The 21,043-nt window shown below is 37.9% G+C and overlaps 1 pseudogene; it reads left to right on the top strand.

The window, feature by feature from the left end:
* The first annotated feature begins 556 nt into the window (after nucleotides 1-556).
* LOC147607530 (phospholipase A1-Igamma1, chloroplastic pseudogene) lies at nucleotides 557-2,137 on the top strand (annotated as a pseudogene).
* The last annotated feature ends 18,906 nt before the right edge of the window (nucleotides 2,138-21,043 follow it).

Genomic DNA, 21,043 nt, shown 5'->3' with positions numbered 1-21,043 from the left:
CACTGTGGATATTGCATAACCTTTTGAGGAGACGGTGCCTAAACAGGTGAGAATCCTTTTATGTGGATGTATAACCTTTGAGGACCCACTGATTCTAAAGGGCACACCATGTTTGTTTATTTTATCAATATGCCACGCTTTAAGTAATATCAATGAGGTAGTGATTCGCAGGTGCGGGTCAAAGGTTTGCCTTAGACAATATATATATGGCCTTGGTCATCAACTGAGGTCACCTCAACGCTGAAGCAAATTGCTTTACAAACACGTGGTGAACGTGAGCAGGTTGACGGGCATGTTGTGACACCACCCTCGTGTGGCTCTATAAATATGCCGAACGGAGCACCCGCATCAAACGCTGCAATTAAGATTCAACCCTCGTCTTCATAACTACTAGTTCCCCCAAGTCTAGTAAACTACTGATTGCCAAAGTCGCTCTCTCTCAGGGCCCTATCATCTCCCAAGTTTCGTTCTTTAACTCTAGTAATTGCGCCGGTCCCTTATCTTTAACTCTCTTTCTCCCCCTCTCTTACACCTGCGAAACAAAATCACCTGCAAAATGGCTCCCAGCTCCTTGCGCCAATTACTCCTCCTTCAATCAGAGTCAGGCCACGACGTTACCACGACACGTTCTCGACGGCCCAAGATTGCTCACAAATGGAGAGAAATCCAAGGAGCCCGTGACTGGCAAGGCTTGCTCGACCCGGTTATGGACGACGCCTTGAGAGAGGAGATCATACGGTATGGAGAGCTCACGCAGGTGTGCTACGACAGCTTCGATTCCGATCCCGAGTCCACACACTACGGCCGGTGCAAGTTCAGGCGGGCCAAGCTTTTCCAGGAGCTGGACATGGCGGACTGCGGCTACCAAGTCACCAAGTACCTGTACGCGACGTCAGAGTTCTCCTTCCCAGGGGTGATGTTCTTCCCCGACGGATCAGAGGAAAGGCAGTGCAACTGGATGGGCTACGTCGCTGTCTGCACCTCAGCCGAGGAAGTTGCCAGGCTGGGACGGCGAGACATTGTGGTGTGCTGGCGGGGGACGGTCACCTCCACGGAGTGGGCGGAGGACTTCCGCGACGTGCTGGTGGCCGTGGCGCCACGGCTGCGGGACGACAACGCCCACAAGGATGACATAGCTGCAGCCGGCGCCCGCCGCACTCATCTGCATGAGCACCATGGCCACCACACCGCTGAGTGGCTTCATCGCCATGCCCTGCAAGAGGAAGTGGAGGAAGAAAAAATAGACTTGGACATTCACACCGGCGTGAAAGCGGAGCGCGGCTTCCTCAGCCTCTACACCTCCACCCTGGAGGGTTCCCGTTTGAACCGCTTTAGCGCCAGAGAGCAGCTAAGGCGAGAGATCCGAAGGCTGCTAGATCTCTACAAGGATGATGCGGTGGAGCTCAGTATCACGGTGACTGGCCACAGCCTCGGGGGAGCACTCGCCACCGTCAGCGCCTACGACCTGGCCCTTTCGGGCGAAAACCTCTATTGCATGCGCGCACAGCACAGTAGCCAAACCGCTCCCAACACTGGCGTATCTGCTACACAAGCCGAAGACGTTGGCGAGAATATGGTGGCTGCGCCTATCACTGCCTTTACCTTTGGCTGCCCTCGCGTCGGGAACCGCGCCTTCAAGGACCACTTTCAGGCGCTGGGTATCAAGATGCTGCGCGTGGTTAATGACAACGATATCGTGCCCAAAGTTCCTGGCATCCTCGGCAACGAAAACATACCACGCCTAGTTAGGCCGATTCTCGACGCCATGCGGTGGACCTATTTCCACGTCGGCACAGAACTCCTACTGGATAACAACCGCTCGCCCTTTCTCAAGCCTACCAGGAACCTGCACTTCCTTCACAATCTCGAGGTCTACCTGCACATGGTAGACGGCTACCCAGGCGCTGGCAAAAAAGCAGGTTTCGTCCCCCATGGCAGGGACCTGGCACTCATCAACAAGCACACCTCGGTCCTCGTTGACGGCTATGGCATTCCTTCCTTCTGGTGGCAGGATAAGAACAAGGGCCTGCGCAAGAACGCTAAGGGCCTCTGGGCAGTGCCTGAGAGCCCCAACGAGGACACTGCCCAGAGCCCCAAGGAGGAGGAAGGCAACCCGCCTAGGTACGCCGCTGCTTAATGCCCTTGCGTGCACACAACTAGTAGCCCACACAAATTCTAGTAACCCAAGCTTGACTGTCATTTCCTTGTAGTTAGGTTATATCTCATATTACTTTGACAGTGCAGCATTTTACTCAAAACACAGTTCTGAGGATTTTGTTGTATTGTATAACTTTTAATCTAATATTACCATTTAGAGGCAACATGTAAAAGTTCAAGTTCTTTCATCCACCATGGGCATTCTTGAATTCGTGATTACAACACTAAAAAGCTTCTAAAGTTGGGTTTTTCTTGTTTTTGACATATTTTCACTTTGAGACAAATATATACCCTACTGGGAGAAATTATACCTTGGTTTCTTTCTCCAGATTACTCTCTTCTTCTCCTTTTTTTGGACAAGAACAAATATGTATTATGTCCTGTCTGAATAAAAGTTATACAAAAGGTTTGGTTAAGTCTTAATAAAAGTTATACAAAAGGTTTGGTTAACTCCTTTCCAAAGAAAGCGAGGAACAAAATAGAATCCTTAAAGTAAGAGAGGATAGAAATACCCAAAAAAAAATCTCAATAGAATTGTGTGAGTATGCAAGTGTTTCATATGTGTTCCATCTTTGTAATGATACTTGAATCTTTAAAAGGCTCCATCATTTTGTGTCATACCTTGCTTAGGGCAAGGGGGTGTCTTTGGGTAGACTCATGTGGTCAAGCTCTTCTATCAAGCTTGATGGGAGGGTTTTAGGTGTTGGCACACTGTGTTCTTTTGTAGTACATGGTGTTGCAATTTAGAGCCTAAATCAATAAGCATGAATCAATAAGTGTCCTTGTAATTCCAAGCACAAGTACTAATTTTATTATGTTCTTTGAAGGCATACTTGATTTTAAAAGCAATGTGTTTTTCGAGATCGTACTTGATGGGTGTGAATTTTGCTCACATTTAAAAATCATATTTCATAATGTATTTATATTGTTTTTTATTTTCCTCACTTTATTTGAATAGATTCTTGAATTATTTAAAGATTTGCAAAATAATATATTGTAAGCCAAGTGTACAGAGGAAGCGCAAGACGCTCTTGGAGGTGGAAGAGGTAAAGGGATGGGTATAGGAAAGTAGACATCAAAGAGAGGGGCTCATAAGAAAAGAGCCCTACGAACTAGTGTTTACTCTATTGAGAGATGGAGGTGAGGGAATGGAGCAAGGAGAAAATTCATATGTGGGACTATAAAACTTCAAGGTGATATCATGAGGAACAATGTGAGGGAGAGGGTACCATTCATGTGAAGAGACCTAGACACTAACTTGACAAGGTAGTGGGGATGAATTGCAAAATTATAAGGGTGGGATGTGATATCTAGATGTAGGATCCTACATACTTATGATTGTCCAAGGATACTATTATGGCGGAGAGGGTGTCATTCATGTGAAGTAACATAAACATTGGATTCACAAAGTAGTGGACATGAATTGCAAAATAAAAAGGCTAGGATATGATTTCTAGATGTAGGATCCTACACTCTTATGATTGTCCAAGGATGCCCTTATCTAGGATCCTACACTCTTGTGATTGTCTATGGATACCCTTGTGTAGGTTGATTCAAAGGTTAGGGGGTTAAGTCCAGATGTCACCTCACTGAAATTAATACTTCAATCAAAAGAATATGTACGAGAGAAGGGCACTTTTGTAGTGTCATTACATAAGAAAATGAAGAATCTTTGGTGGTGGTAGAAGATGTAAATGAAAAAGAGTTTCAGAGGGAGGTGGAAATGACTGAAGAATTACATTTCTTTTCAAATAATATGTTTTATGTAATGGAAGGAAATGATCGCACAATAGCATGATTATCGTTGTGAAGCTCTTGAAGAGTTCAGGGATAAGCAAATCAGAGTTATGAGAACTATATAATTCATTTGAGAAAGATAATTGAAATGTCTTATTTAATAGCTTGTCTATAGAGAAGAATGTGTGTTTGTGATTGATTTTTTCCTTTGAGTTGATGAAACTTTTATGTGAAGACTTTAATTATTGGTTCCTTAACAAAAAGGAATATGTTGAATAAGCATGCTTTTGTTTTTCCATCTTGTAGAGATGAGCTTATCAACACTCATAACATCTATAGGGTAGATGCATCATAATACTGAAAGAGTTGTCACTTGTAGATGTGGCTATCATTAATAATATTAGAAAGAAAAGGTGTGCATCCATGGTATCCTCTTAGTAGATGCACAACCATTGCATCCTCGTAGAAGAGGCACAACCATTATATCCTCTTATTAGGGGCTAGATGGCTAAGCTTGTATATCAAGTATGTTTTTTTGGGTATTTTTTAAAGTTGACAAATTCTTGGTGGTTTTCTTTTCTAACTTTCCACGCTTACAGGTGAAATACCAAATAGTTCTTCAAAGGTAACTAGTAAGTGAGGGTAGTTATTCCTCAAGAGGACCTATAGAGCAAGAGAGGAGAAGAAGCCACATAAGTTGTAGTATGACAAGATAGAAAAGTAGTTTTGTGGTGGAATAGAATTAAATTTAGGTTTAAACAAAGTCTTGCAAGGATCATTTAGGTTTAAACAAAGTCTTTTGAGAATGTTTTGCAGGGATCATTTATTTGGTTTCAATTCTAGATTAAAGAAATCAACCATTAAAGTTGTATTTTTTGTGTGGTGGGTATTGAATATATTGAATCATTTTATTGGGGATAAATTAAGAAGAAAGGTCTTTGATTTAAAAGGACTTGTCGACACATCCTTGGCAAAGTTGACAATGTTTTCAGTGTGATCCACCCCATTTTTTTCGAAGCCAAAATTTGAGAGATCCAAGACTACGATCTCTATAGTAGGGATTTTATCTTCCCCTATTGAGAGAGAGCGTGTTTATGCATCATGGATATCCTTCAATTGTCTTTTCTTTTATTGTAACCACATGGCTTACAACTTACTTTGATGTTAAAGACCATTTTTTTGCTTGGATGTTATTATTATGTTAACTTTTTAGGTTTCAAGTTCTTGTGTATCCATTAAATACAGAATGGGCTCCTTACTCTTCTTGGGGTAGGTTTTTATGGTGTTGTACCTTTTTTGTTACAGGTTCTTGTATACCGAAAATGGGAACCTTACCCTTCCTAGAAGCATATCCATGTTTTACCTCTTCTACTCTTAAGGCTGCGAGCTTCTTATGGTACTCTAATATGGTTACTAGTACTAGTTTGAACTTTTTCCGTATTTGATGGAGATCCTTATAATTATTTGTCAATCACCTTGGAAAATGAATCCCCTTTCTTAGGTATTGAGAGGACAAGGTTACTTTGATATAACCCTTGACCTTGTAGCGTTGGCTTTGGCACACATATATGATTTCCATCAGTAGAGTTGGGAAAAATGGCTTCATCTTTTTGTTGGAGTTGCACCCTTCAACTTCTCTATGGATTGTGGGAAAGTAGAGTAACATGTTCCCTTCGTAGGATTCCTATTCTTTGTTCAATTCACTAATGAAGCTACTTAACGACTTGGTAACAAGTTGGGAAAAACTAACAAACCCCACAATGGCAATTTCATCTTTGTTTTGTCAAGATCATGTTTAACTCTTGTTTTGTTAAGTTATTTCATGCTTAATTTTGTCCCAATTTGTCAATTTTTGCTTGAATTGTGTTTAATTTTACATTAATTTGTTCATTTTGTTGTGTTTTTCTATTTAATTTTGTGACACAAAATAAAAAACGCCATTCAATTTGTGCTTTTGAGCACTAAGGAGCTTCAATTTTGTAAATTTATAGTCCACATCGTTCTCTTGATGATTCTTCATTGTGCTTATTAAATGAAGGTTGTTTGCGTGTAATTGTGAATTCAATTGGTGTATTGTTGGGAACCTAATGGGTGTGGGAACGGTCAACGGGAATCTTAGGAATTGGAGCATAGAAAAAAGGGTTAATTGCTCTTGAAAAAGTCTTCAAAACCTACTCTCTGGAATGAGATATGGGATGTAGGTTTCATACTCCATGGCCGGGCTCTTGTCCTCTCACCATCTAGACCAACAATGATCACAATACCTTTGTGTCTCCTTTTTTGCTTTGCATTACCACCCCACAAATGAATGTCATTTCTATATCCAACAAAGCCATCAGGTGCGGTGTGGAAAATGTGTTCTTACAAATTCGATTCATCTTAGAATTGGTTGAAATTGGAAAAAGCCTGCTCAATTTGAGGGTGAAGGAAGAAAACGCTAGCTAAAAAATATAATATTGTAAAATTCCTAAAAATGGCTAGTCCAAGCTCTAGTTGTTCAACGAGTGCTGCCATGTTGCACAATCAGGCCTACCCTATTGTTGCACTTGTTCGCGAGTGACTCTCGAATGTTGCGCAGGGCCCTACCTCACTGCTTTACTACCCTCCTTCCTACCAGGCTTCGTAGGTACCCACCTTGCTCTGGCTGGATAATTATCCCATGCACGTGCTTCTTCTAAGGCTGTTGTGTAATTGAATTGATTTTATTTTTAGATAATTGGTCTTCACTAGTAACCCAATTTTTAAATAATCTTCTCTTGAAGAGTTTTTGAAGGTTTCAAATTTTAGCCCTTACATTGGCCAAGTTTTATATGCTCATGTAAAACATTTTTTTGAATCAATGGAAGGTAAAATTCCATAACAAATACATTACAACAAAGGCCATAAAAAAATAAAATTTTGGAGCATTGTCTTTGCACCACGCAGGGACATTGTCCCTCGATCCTGCTTGACAAAATTGCACCAGGAGGGTGACAAGGCCTTGACCCCATGTCGTGCAGCCGACACGCCATATGTAGAACCACCAAGTAGGCATTAGTGCAAAGTGTCCTATCTATGTAGCCAAACCTTGTCCATGCTAAAGCATTTACACTCTAAATGTGTATATATTAAAAAAGTGTATATATATTAAAAAGGATAAAAATTCATTCATATGTATATTTATTAATTTAAATATATATTAAAAAGGGAAAATTATCACAAAAAAGAAAAATGTTTGCCTTTGATTCCTCTTTTTTTCATTTTTAATTCATGCCTTTTCATTTTTTATTTTTTATTTTGGATCTTCATTTCTGTTTTTATTTCTTGGTTTTCATTTTTTATTTTTACATCTTCTAACCATTTGAATATTTTATTTTTATTAATTAATTAATTTAGTTATTTAAAAAAAGAAAAAAATAAAACTAATTAAAAAATAGCAAAAAAAGACGAAAGAGAAAAAGGGAATGGGTAAAAAGTTACGAGAAAATTGCATAAATCTATGCATAAGCCATTTACATTAAGCTTATGCATAAACCATATGCATAAGACTTAATGTAAAAGCCTTATGGATATGGCTTATGCATTAGGCTTAATGCATAAGCCATATGCATGAGGCTTTTACATTAAGTCCTATGCATAAGACTTAATGCAAAAGCCTTATGGATATGGCTTATGCATTAAGCTTAATGCATAAGGCTTTTACATTAAGTCTTATGCATAAGCCATCTACATTAATGGCTTAATGCATAAGCCATGTGCATTAAGCTTTTTGCATAAGCCTTTTACATTAAGTCCTATGCATAAGAACATAATGCATAAGGTTTAATTCATAAGCTTAATGTAAATGGCTTAATACATATGCCTTATGCATAAAGGTTTAAGCCATTGACATTAAGCTTAATACATAAGCCCTATGCATTAAGCTTTATGCATAAGGGTTTTACATTAATTCTTATGCATAAGAACATAATGCATAAGGCTTAATACATATGGCTTATGCATAAACGTAAGGTATATGGCTTTTAATGCATATCGCTTATGTATAAAGCTTAAACCTTTATGGATAAGGCATATGCATTAAGCCATTTACATTAAGCTTATGCATAAGCCATGTGCATTAAGCTTATGCTCGCATAAGCCATGTGCATTAAGCCATATGGCTTATGTATAAAGCTTAAACCTTTATGGATAAGGCATATGCATTAAGCCATTTACATTAAGCTTATGAATAAGCCATGTGCATTAAGCCTTACGCATTACGTTCTTATGCAGAAGGCTTAATTTAAAAACCTTATGCATTAAGCTTAATCTATACGGATTATACATTAAGCTTATACACTACAAGGGATTGGCTTTGTAGCGTCACAAATGGCGTCAGAAATGTCACACAAGGGAGGTGTAGAAAGTGATGCTAGAGGTGACGCCCCTGACATGATACAGAACGTCACTTTTAGCGTCATTTTTTATGACTCATAACGTCACTCCATGTTCAAAATTTAGTAATAGCTCACTTGAAGATGTGATGCTAACAGTGAGGCTATGCGTCATCATTTTCACCATTTTATGTGATGCATCATCATCCACCAATGTCAAAAACCATGTGTGACATGGATGGTACCTATCATCTCTATGCCATGTCACATAACGAACTTGAGTATATAACCAATCAACATGTTGATCACACTCAACCATCCATTCTCCCTCGAGCGCACAACCTTCTAGTGGATTTATATATTTTGCAACATGGCACCGTAGCACCACCCATCTTAGGAGCAACATCATCACCTGCTCTGCTGCTAATGCATTTCTAGAGTTCTTCTCTAGTGTCACTAAAGGGCACTCACAACCTCTGTGCTAGTACTTTCCTGTGGCATCAACCCCCTGCATAGGGCTCTCCATTGCCACCACCTCTTCAAGTCCTTTGATGAGCATCACATGACACCATGGCCATGAACAAGTTCAATTAAAATCGGTTTTTAACATTACCACACATGTAAACTTGTATCCAATGCATCAGTATTCTCATGCTAAATGCATCTTTCACTTCTAAAAAACATTCTTAATCATATCAATCACTTCTGAGAAACGAAGTTCTCTTGGAGGCTTCATATGCTTCTCAAGTCCATCCATAGTTTCAAATTTACTTTTTTAATCCTCACATATGACACTTGTTAGGCCTTAGCAGTAGATGAATCCCTTATCTCTCTTGCGGCCACCAACACAAAGAGAAGGTGGACCTTCATTCCCGGTAAAGGGGCCTTATCTTAGAATAATCTCCCTAATTCTCTTCTCTACAACTTAGAAATATGCAAGAATGCACCTATGACTTTACTACTACAGGCAATCGCTGCTTGTGCTTTGAAACCACATCACAAGCTACACACCCCTTGCTTTGGTTACCTGTATCACCAGTCCTTAGTTTCCTTGCTATTTGTTTTCCTTGATGACCACTACCTTGCCAAAACAAACTATGAAGGAAATGTGTTTCTCGTGTTGGCCACAAACCATAGAGGAGCTCAAAAATCCAACTCCAACAAAAAGCTAAAGCCATTACCCATCTCTAGATCTACTACTAACGATGGAAATCATATATGGGTGCCAAAGCATGTGCTACAAGCTCAAGAGTTTTATCAAGGTTACTCTGTCATCTGGCCACCTAACAAATCAGCTTTATTATCCAAGGTGGTTGATAGGTATTTACAAGGATCTCCACCATTAAATACAAAAAAAAAGGCCAGACCAATGATAGTAGCCATATTAGAGTACCATAAGAAACTCTCAGTTCTATAGTAAAAGAGGTAAGCTTGGCCAAGTAGCTCCTAATAAGAGGATAGAATGGTTGTGCCTCTAATGAGAGGATGCCATTGTTTCCAATCCTTTTCTCTTTTACATCTTCTTCCACCAAATATTCTTCAGTTTTTAATGTAATGACACTACAAAAGTGCCCTTCTCTAGTACATATCTTGTTGATTGAAGTGTTAATTTTCACTGCAGCAGTGACATCTGGCCTTAATCCCCTAACCTTTGTAAATGGGATAAACCTCCATAAGGATATCCTTAGACAATCATAAGTGTGTAGGATCCTAAATCTAGAAATCCAATCTCGCCCTTACAATTTTGCAAGCCATCCCCACTACCTTGTGAATCCAATGTCTGTCTACCCTCATCCCCTTCTTTCTTCAATTACAATTTTTCAAGTCATCCCCTTACAATTTTGCAAGCCATCCCTATTGCCTTGTGAATCCAATGCATGTTTCCTTCACACATGAATGGCACCCTCATCCCTTCTTTCTTCCCCATAACTAAATTGTTCTTCATGATATCACCTTAAAGGTTTCAAATCTTGCATGAATTTTCTCCTTGCTCCATTTCCACTCCTCCATCAACAGAGTTAACCCTAGTACGTAAATTATTCTTCATGATATCACCTTAAAGGTTTCCTGTCCTGCATGAATTTTCTCCTTGTTTCATTTTCACACCTGCATCAACAATAGAGTTAACCCTAGTATGTAGGACTCTCTTCCTAGCCCATCCCTTGGATGTCAACTTTCCTCTACCTATCCGTTTACCTCTTCCACCTCCAAGAACACCTTTCCTTTCCTCCATATACTAGGTTGATTTCACAAAACTTTAAATAAGCATACAATATATCATTTTGTAAATCCGAATAATTCATGATTTTAGCCAAATAAAATGAAGGAAAATAAAAAACTATATGAATACATTACCACATATAATTTCTAAATGTGAGCAAGATTCACACCCATTAAGTAGACAAGAAGACATCCCTCTTAAAATAACATATGCCTTCCAAGAACATAATGACATTAGTATATGTGCTTCAAAATTATAGGTAAACTTGTAATATGAGTAAGATTCACACCCATCGAGTAGACAAAAAGACATTCCTCTTATAATATCATATGCCTTTGAAGAACATAATCGAATTAGTATATATACTTTAAAATTTTAAGGATGTTTATTGATTTGGGCTCTAAACTACGATATATAATACGTAAGAACACAGTGTGCCAACATCTTAAACTCTATCGTTAGGCTTTTGATAGAAGATACATGACTATGCCTACATCGTCCATCCAAAGAAAACATCCTTTCTCTAAGAACGTATGACATGGAATGATGGAGCCTTTTATAAGATTCAAGGCTTAGTACAAAGATGGAACAAATATCAAAATCTCACACAGTCCACAAGGAAACATTAAGTTTATGAACCATATCATTCATGGCCACCAATAGGCAAAGTACAAATCAATAAAAACTACCTTCAAAAGGGAGTGCAAGGCTTGAAATGCTTTAATCCTTTTACAATGCCGCACATTGCTTGTCCTCACCTAAAAGCACAAGGTATCAGGTCTAACCAATGTACAGTGCTACCCGAATACTTAGGTGGGTAAAAAAGAAAGCAAAGGCACTTTCTGCTACACATGCACACATAGTATTGTTTGACAGAGAAATTGCAAGAACTGATCCTTATGCATGGCAGAGTTTTTATGCACACTATGCATGTTGTCCTTCCTGCAAGCATGGCCCACAAAGTCACAACACACTCATCTTGCTAATTCTCATGACAGTAATTTCTCTCCATGTAGGCTATTTGCATTGAAGTCAAAATATCGATTATGTCAAAAGCTTAGCCTTTAAGAAACTCAAACTTTAGCTTTTTGGTGCTGTTCAATAATGCCCATATATATGATGGAACTCCTGCAAGACATGTCTTCAGCTTTAGCTTTTGTATGTTGCTTCTACGAAGTTCAGCGACTCTAGCTCCACCGCATGCCAAGCGAGGCGATTCTACCGCTTCAGCGCCAGAGAGCAGCTCAGGCAAGTGCTCAAGCAGGCTACTGAAGTAGGAGTTTTCTGCCTATGTGAAAGATGACTCTGATTGATGATGGAGTAGGGAGCTTGACAAGAATGTCATCTTGCAGGTGATTTTGCTTCGAAGGCGGTGGAATGGTGAGTACGAGAGATAGAGAGACAGAGTGAGAGAGAGAGGAAGATGAGAGGGCAATTACTCGTTACAGAACTAAACTTGCGAGATGATCAGTCCCTGGGAGGAGGAACGGTGGCAATTAGTAGATAATAGACTTGGAAGCAATTACACGACTGACGCCGCAGCATCAATATGTAGATAATAGACCTGGGAGCTATTATTACGCGTTTGATGCGATTGCTGCTTGATGCTGCGTTAGAGTATTTATAGAGCACACGAGGGTGGTGTCACAACATGTCCGTTAATAACCTGCGCACGTTCTCCACGCCTTCGTGTCAAAACATGTCCGTCAAGAGAGCACACAAGGGTGGTGCACGACTCACCACTCACGACTCACAACATGTCCGTCAATAATCTGCGCACGTTCTCCACGCCTTCTTGTTGGTTGAAATCAATTGGGATCTGGTGACTCTGGTCTCTCCTCATCAGCAAGGCCCCCACTATAGTACAAATAAAACCTATCTTCCCAGGCAAATCTTTGGCCTGAATCTCTCTGGGTGATTTACACTGCTTCAAAACAATAGTTAAAACAAATATTAATTGTAGCGTTGCATATTCATAAGAAAACATGGTATACTCACTCGTGAGTTCCTGGTAAACTCGTTTAGACTAACTTTATCTTCAAAGGTTCTTCAAATGTTATGCATCCACCAAAAAGGATTACGACCCTTTTCAGACATGGTATCCACTGTTGAATTTCTTCAAAAGGTTGTGCAATATCCACACTAAAGGATTGCCACTTTTGAGACATGGTGTCCACGTTTGAAATCCAAGTACATGTACACTAGAAATCCAAGTACATGTACACTCGTTGAATCACTAATATTTAAAGGTTGTAATCAACAAAAAAAAAAGTAAGGACTCTCAAGTTTAAACAACAAGGAAAAAGGTAAGGACTAACAAGTTCATTCCGCACTAAAGGATTGCCACCTTGCCACCTTTTCAAACCTAAACCTATTTGAATGGTCGAGTCCAAAGGCACCATGTGCTTATTTACCATATCATCTTTGACCATATGCTTATCAACTGTATCCAGTATGACGATGTGTTTCTCAAATTTAACATACATGGATAAGAACTTCAAATAGGTTATGCTCATCCTGATTTTCCTTCACTTTCACATGTTTGAAAACTACAAAAGCATAATGGGGGCATTTGTTAATTAATGGGGGTATGTTTAATTAATGTTGCTATAAATCTTATAGCTAAAGAGTACTATGCATGATATGTAATTTATAATTTGGAAGGGGTTCACAAACATTGTAAATTGATGTAAAGCCTACATTTATTACATAAAGCAAAATGGAATATTTCACGCATTATATCTATATGACTTTCATGCTAGCTTACACTTATTAATGTTACTTTTTTGTTGTTTTCAATAGGCTATGATATATCACACTCCTTCATTGAAGAATTTCCGAACAGAATATTATTAAGCTGATGCGCACACACACACACACACACACACACAAACACAAACACAAATCCCCTCTCTCTCTCTCTCTCTCTCTCTCTCTCTCTCTCTCTCTCTCCACATGCACACACACACACATACTCACAAACATATATATATATATATATATTCTCTGTGTCGCTCACTGTAAATGCACACACACACACACACATGTAGAGAGAGAGAGAGAGAGAGAGGGTGTGTGTATACTCTTTTATTACAAAAAAATGTTTAATTTGAAAGCATGTCCATGTTCATGAGGAGTTTTCTGGAAATGTGTACTTGAAGATTTTTGAGCTTAATGATAGCTATCAAAACCGTATAATTTTGGGTGGATACATGGATACAATGTTGTACATGGGAAACACCCATTTAAGGATGCATGATAGGGCCCATATAAGGGAACATAGGTAGGATAGAGGACATAGGTAGGATAGAGGACACCAATACCTTTATTGATACCATAATCAATGCTAGAAATTGTAATGTAGTAAGATACCTCATTCTTGCATTGGTAGATATATCTACCTCATCGTGTGGCATTCTATGCTCCTTTGTATTTAACGCATTGTGATGCTTCCATTGTTGGGTATCATTACATTCTCACCCCCTTTTAGGAATCATCATTACATTCGCAACCCCTTTTAGGAATTGTAACGTACTCATATGTATGTATTTTTGGGTCCATTGGACTCGACGATTTTGAGCATCTATATTTAATGTTGAAAAGTAAGAAATACTTAGAGGACATAAAAGATTAAGTTTGGTCATAAATTTAGTAATTTAGATATGTCAATTTCAGGACTTTTTATGCATGTTTTGTGGTGTCATTTGTCAGTGATTTCTATTCTATACTTTATATAATCCTTGAAAGACTATATTTTGTTTTGTGAAATAATTCAAGCTTTGTATCAATTTACAATGTTAATTGACCACTTCCAAAATGTAAATTGAATGAAGGTTTTTCTTTTTCTTTTTCTTTTACATAGCATACATAGTTCTCTCTTTATTTATAAGATATATAACAATATTTTTTAAAAAAATCCCCCATTACGCCTTTTTATTTTTCTTCTAAACATGTGAGAGTTAAGAAAAGTCAGTATGAGCCTATAACCTATTTTAAATACGAACGCACCTACATTATTTGACAAGAACATTGTTAGTGTTGCTACAATTCATAAGGACATGGTCAAAATCGATATGGTTACTATTCATAAGGACATGGTCAAAGTGGATATGGTTACTGAGCACATGGTGCCTTTAGAAGAGACGTAGATGGACTGCTATTATAGTTCTTTTGAACGGACCATTCAACCTTTGAGGATCGAGTGATTCCAAAGGGCACACCATGTTTTTTTTTTAAATGGCAATACTTTACTATGGATGCACAACCTTTGCCAAGTGAGTGGATTATTTAAGAGTGGACACCATATCTCCAAAGGTGGCACTGGCACTTTGGATATTGCACAACCTTTTGAGGAGACCATGCCTAAATGGGTGACAATCCTTTTATGTGTATGTATAACCTTTGAGGACCCTCTCATTCTAAAGGGCAGACCATGTTTATTTATTTTATAAATATGCAACGCTTTAAGTAATATTTAGAGGCATAGTAAATGAGGTAGTGATTGCCAGGTGCGGACTACTTTTGCAACATACCCCCCCGCTCCCCAACCCAAAAAAGAAATGGTACATTAACATCCTACCAAACCAACCATTAATGAAGTGCTCACTGCTCGTCCTCCTTCACACATGGGCTAAAGACCAAAATTTTCTTAATCTCTCCTTACACACATATGAGAGAAACAAAATTAGACCAAAAGTTTCTTAAATCTCTCTTTACACACATATAAGAGAAACAAATTTATACATTCAATCAGCTTCTAATTGTAAAACACATGCGAAGAACCCACTCAATTATTGCATCGAGTTTATTAATAAGTATTATTGGGTGGTAGCAGGATCAGGGTGCCCAGTTTTGTCCACTCAGGCACCCTGTAAAGAGTCAAAAGTGGGCATTTTTAAACATTTAGTGGCCAATCTCTCCTAGCTAATGAAGGAATTTCCTTTTAAGTTCTTTTGTTGGAACATGACATGCAAAGTTGGGAATACATCTGCATAATTTCATTAAGCATTAGATAGTTGAAAGCCCTCATGTCCTTAGGTACAAAGTCAATGTATACACCATGTCCCAAATTTGGACTGATTCCATAAAATGTTAATATCTTATACATATAAACTCATACAAGATTCTCACTTTGGATCTTAGATCTTCACATAATATAGAGATTAGCATGATTTATTGAGAAAATTGTAAGATATTTGTCTATTTACTTTAAATATTTCAAGGTCTTTAAAGTGATATAATACATGCCACTTTTTGCACCCACCACGATAACTACCACTTTAAATGCTCAATCTTATAGATCAAAAGAGTGGTAGATAGTGAGAGTGGTAGATAGTGAGACATTAGTAGAATGTGGTGGTTAGTCAAAATTGCAAATCCAATGGTTGGATTTTTAATGATCTCTTTTCCAAAATGCTTCCAGGCTAACAGAAGGCCTACAAATATTAATAATCTAATTACCAAAATTATATATTTGATGTAAATCATCTAAAAATTATAGGGACTACTATACTTGTAATGGTGCATCTATGGAAAAAAGAATTGGATCACTCTATTTACAGAAAAATCATTTTTTAATCAATTCATCATATTTTTTATTAATTAGACATATTTTATTAATTTTAGTTATATTGGGTTAATTTTGTTGAGAGAGGGAGAGAGGCGAGACAAAAGACACCACATACGCTCCACAAGAATGAATCATATTAGTCACAAGTCATATATATATAGGCAAGACCTAGAGTGAGTTAGGGCTAGCTATCTATAGCTCCAACACCCCCACTCAAATAAAGGTCTCCAGCTGTGAGTAAAAAAACCCTTGGAAGCACTAGGGAAAAACCCGAGCTCCTATATATAAATGTACAATGGCACCTTAAAGTCCATGTGCAATGTGCTTCTATATACAAAGTACAAAGGATAAATGTGCATGATGTGAAGTAATGTGTGAAGTGTCCCAAAGTCTATAGGCTATGTACAAGTCTAGACAAAATTGACATGACGTGAGATGTGCTAATCTCCAAAAAGAGAGGCCGCGACCCGCCGCAGCTCCAAGTTCTGATCGCAAAAGTGTAAACCAAGCTTCATGGAGTCCTTTCGTGAGAATGTCTGCAATCATTTGATCAGTTGGACAATGTTCTACCATTATTGCTCCTTTGGTTGCACATCTAAGAGGAGTGCGTGAGGAAGGAGAATGACCAATATCAACAAGAAATTGTCGAAGCCAAACCAATTCACGAGCTACTAAAGATGCAGCTACATATTCAGACTCTGTAGTAGAAACTACAATACAACGTTGTTTCTTGCTAGCCCAAGATACCAAACAGCCATTGATAAAGAAGCAATTACCACTGGTGGATCCCATGGACAAGTTAGAGCTTGCCCAATTAGCATCTGAACAACCCAAAAGATTAAGAGAAGTTGACGGAGATATGTCTTCTTGACGGCAGCGATATACAAGTCCGAAATCTACAGTGCCCTTCAAGTACTTCAAAACACGTTTAGCTTGAGACCAATGTCTTGTAGATGGAGAGGACAAGTATTGTCCTAACAGATTTACTGTAACAGAATATCAAGACGAGTGCTCATGCCCACACATTGAAGACAACCAACAAGATTAGCATAGGGTTGATTTAAAGCTAATGATTCAGCCTCAATAACTTATGTATTAAGCTTAATGTCAATGGCTTAAACCTTTATGCATAAGGCATATGTATTAAGCCATTTACATTAAGCTTATGAATTAAGCCTTATGCATTATGTTCTTATGCATAAGACTTAATGAAAAAGGATTATGCATAAAGCTTAATGCATATGGCTTATCCATTAAGCCATTAGTGTAAATGGCTTATGCATAAGACTTAATGTAAAATCCTTATGCATTAAGCCATATCCCTAAGGCTTTTACATTAAGTCTTATGCATAAGGCTTAATGCACAAGCCATATCCCTAAGGCTTTTACATTAAGTCTTATGCATAAGGCTTAATGCATATGGTTTATGCATAAGCTTAATGTAAATGGCTTATGCATAGATTTATGCAATTTTCTCATAACTTTTTACCCATTCCCTTTTTCTCTTTCGTCTTTTTCTGCTGTTTTTCTTAATTAGTTTTGTTTTTTTTCTTATTTTGTAAATAGATAAATTAATTAATTAATAAAAATAAAATATTCAAATGGTTAGAAGATGTAAAAATAAAAAATAAAAACCAAGAAATAAAAACAAAAATGAAGATCTAAAATAAAAAATAAAAAATAAAAAGGCACCAATTAAAAATGCAAAAAAAGGAATCAAAGGCAAACATTTTGCTTTTTTGTGATAATTTATCCTTTTTTAATATATATTTAAATTAATAAATATACATATTAATTATTTTTTCTCCTTTTTAATATATATACACTTTGTTAATATATACACATTTAGAATGTAAATGCTTTACCATGGACAAGGTTTGGCTACATATAGATAGGACACTTTGCACTAATGCCTACTTGGTGGTTCTATATATGGTGTGTCGGCTGCACGACATGGGGTCAAGGCCTTGTCACCCTCCTGGTGCAATTTTGTTGAGCAGGATCGAGGAACAATGTCCCCGCGTGGTGCAAAGACAATGCTCCAAAAATTTATTTTTTTATGGCCTTTGTTGTAATGTATTTGTTATGGAATTTTACCTTCCATTGGTTCAAAAAAATGTTTTACATGAGCATATAAAACTTGGCCAATGTAAGGGCTAAAATTTGAAACCTTCAAAAACTCTTCAAGAGAAAATTATTTAAAAATTGGGTTACTAGTGAAGACCAATAATCTAAAAATAAAATCAAATCAATTGCACAATAGCCTTAGAAGAAGCATGTGCATGGGATAAATTATCGAGCCTAGTAGGAAGGTGGGTACCTACGAAGCCTAGCAGGAAGTTGGGTACCTACGAAGCCCCTACGAAGCCTGGTAGCACAATAGCAAGGAGGGTAGTAAAGCAGTGAGGTAGGTCCCTGCGCAACATTCGAGAGTCACTCGCGACAAGTGCAACAATAGGGTAGGCCTGATTGTGCAACATGGCAGCACTCGTTGAACAACTGGAGCTTGGATTAGCCAATTTTAGGAATTTTATAATTTTATATTTTTTAGCTACCTTTTTCTTCCTTCACCCTCAAATTTAGCAGGCTTTTTGCAATTTCAACCAAATCTAAGATGAATCGAATTCGTAAGAAGAACACGTTTTCCACACCACACCTGATGGCTCTATTGCATATAGAAACCACATTCATTTGTGGGGTGGTAATGCAAAGCAAAAAAGGAGACAACAGAGGTATTGTGGTCATTGTTGGTCTAGGTGGTTAGCGGGACAAGAGCCCGGCCATGGAGTATGAAACCTACATCGCATATCTCAATTCAGAGAGTAGGTTTTGAAGACTTTTTCAAGAGCACTTAACCCTTTTTTATATGCTCCAATTCCTAAGATTCCTGATGATCGTTCCCACACCCATTAGGTTCCCAATACACCAATTGATCTCACAATTACACGCAAACAACCTTGATTAATAAGCAAAATGAAGAATCATCAAGAGAATGATGTGCACTATAAATTTGCAAAATTGAAGCTCCTTAGTGCTCGAAAGCACAAATTGAATGGAGTTTTTTCTTTTGTATCACAAAATTAAATAGAAAAACACAACAAAATGAACAAATTGATGTAAAATTAAACACAATTCAGCAAAAGTTGACAAATTGGGACAAAATTAAGCGTGAAATAACTTAACAAAACAAGAGTTAAACATGATCTTGACAAAACAAAGACAAAATTGCCATTGTGGGGTTTGATAGTTTTTCCCAACTTGTTACAAAGTCATTATTAGTAGCTTCACTAGTGAATTGAACAAAGAATAGGAATGCTACGAAGGGAACATGTTACTCTAGTTTCCCACAACCCATAGAGAAGCTGAAGGGTGCAACTCCAACAAAAAGATGAAGCCATTTTTCCCAACTCTATTGATGGAAATCATATGTGTGTGCCAAAGCCAACGCTACAGGCTCAAGGGTTATATCAAAGTAACCTTGTCATCTCAATACCGAAGAAAGGGGATTCATTTTCCAAGGTGATTGACAAATATTTATAAGGATCTCCATCACATATACGAAAAAATGACAAACTAGTAATAGTAACCATATAAGAGTACCATAAGAAGTTCGCAGCCTTAGAGAATATGGATATGCTCCCTAGGAAGGGTCAGGTTCCCATTTTTGGTATACAAGAACCTTTAACCGAAAAAGGTACAACACCATAAAAACCTACCCCAAGAAGAGTAAGGAGCCCATTCTGTATTTAATGGTGGATACATAAGAACTTGAGAATTTGTCAACTTTAAAAACTACCAAAAACAAAACATACTTGATATACAAACTTAGCCATGTAGCCCCTAATAAGAGGATATAATGGTTGTGCCTCTACTAAGAGGATGCAATGGTTGTGCATCTACTAAGAGGATACCATGGATGCACACCTTTTCTTTCTAATATTATTAATGATAGCCACATCTACAAGTGACAACTCTTTCAGTATTATGATGCAACTACCCTATAGATGTTATGAGTGTTGATAAATCTCTACTAGATGGAAAAACAAAAGCATGCTTATTCAACATATTCCTTTTTTTTAAAGGAACCAATAATTAAAGTCTTCACGTAAAAGTGTCATTAACTCAAAGGAAAAAATCAATCACAATCACACATTCTTCTTTCTAGACAAGCTATTAAATAAGACATTTCAATTATCTTTCTCAAATGAATTATATAGTTCTCATAACTCTGATTTGCTTATCCCTGAACTCTTCAAGAGCTTCACATCGATAATCATGCTATTGTGCGATCATTTCCTTCAATTACATAAAACATATTATTTGAAAGGAAATGTAATTCTTCAGTCATTTACACCTCCCTCTGAAACTCTTTTTCATTTACATCTTCTGCCAAACCACCACCAAATATTTTTCATTTTCTTATGCAATGACACTACAAAAGTGCCCTTCTCTCGTACATATTCTTTTGATTGAAGTATTATTTTCAGTGAGGTGACATCTGGACTTAACCCCCTAACCTTTGAATCAACCTACACAAGGGTATCTGTAGACAATCACAAGAGTGTAGGATCCTAGATAAGGGCATCCTTGGACAATCGTAAGAGTGTAGGATCCTACATCTAGAAATCATATCCTAGCCTTTTTATTTTGCAATTCATCCCCACTACCTTGTGAATCCAATGTTTGTCACTTCACATGAATGACACCCTCTCCGCCATAATAATATCCTTGGACAATCATAGGTATGTAAGATCCTACATCTAGATATCACATCCCACCCTTATAATTTTGCAATTCATCCCCACTACCTTGTCAAGTTAGTGTCTATGTCTCTTCACATGAATGGTACCCTCTCCCTCACAACCACATTGTTCCTCATGATATCACCTTGAAGTTTTATAGTCCCACATATGAATTTTCTCCTTGCTCCATTCCCTCACCTCCATCTCTCAATAGAGTAAACACTAGTTCGTAGGGCTCTTTTCTGAGCCCCTCTCTTTGATGTCT

The sequence above is a fragment of the Cibotium barometz genome, chromosome 55, assembly GCF_041138505.1.
Source record: "Cibotium barometz isolate CiBa-2024 chromosome 55, ASM4113850v1, whole genome shotgun sequence".
Taxonomy (NCBI): domain Eukaryota; kingdom Viridiplantae; phylum Streptophyta; class Polypodiopsida; order Cyatheales; family Cibotiaceae; genus Cibotium; species Cibotium barometz.
The sequence above is the reverse complement of the archived record's forward strand: the minus strand, read 5'-3'. Positions and strand labels throughout refer to the sequence as shown.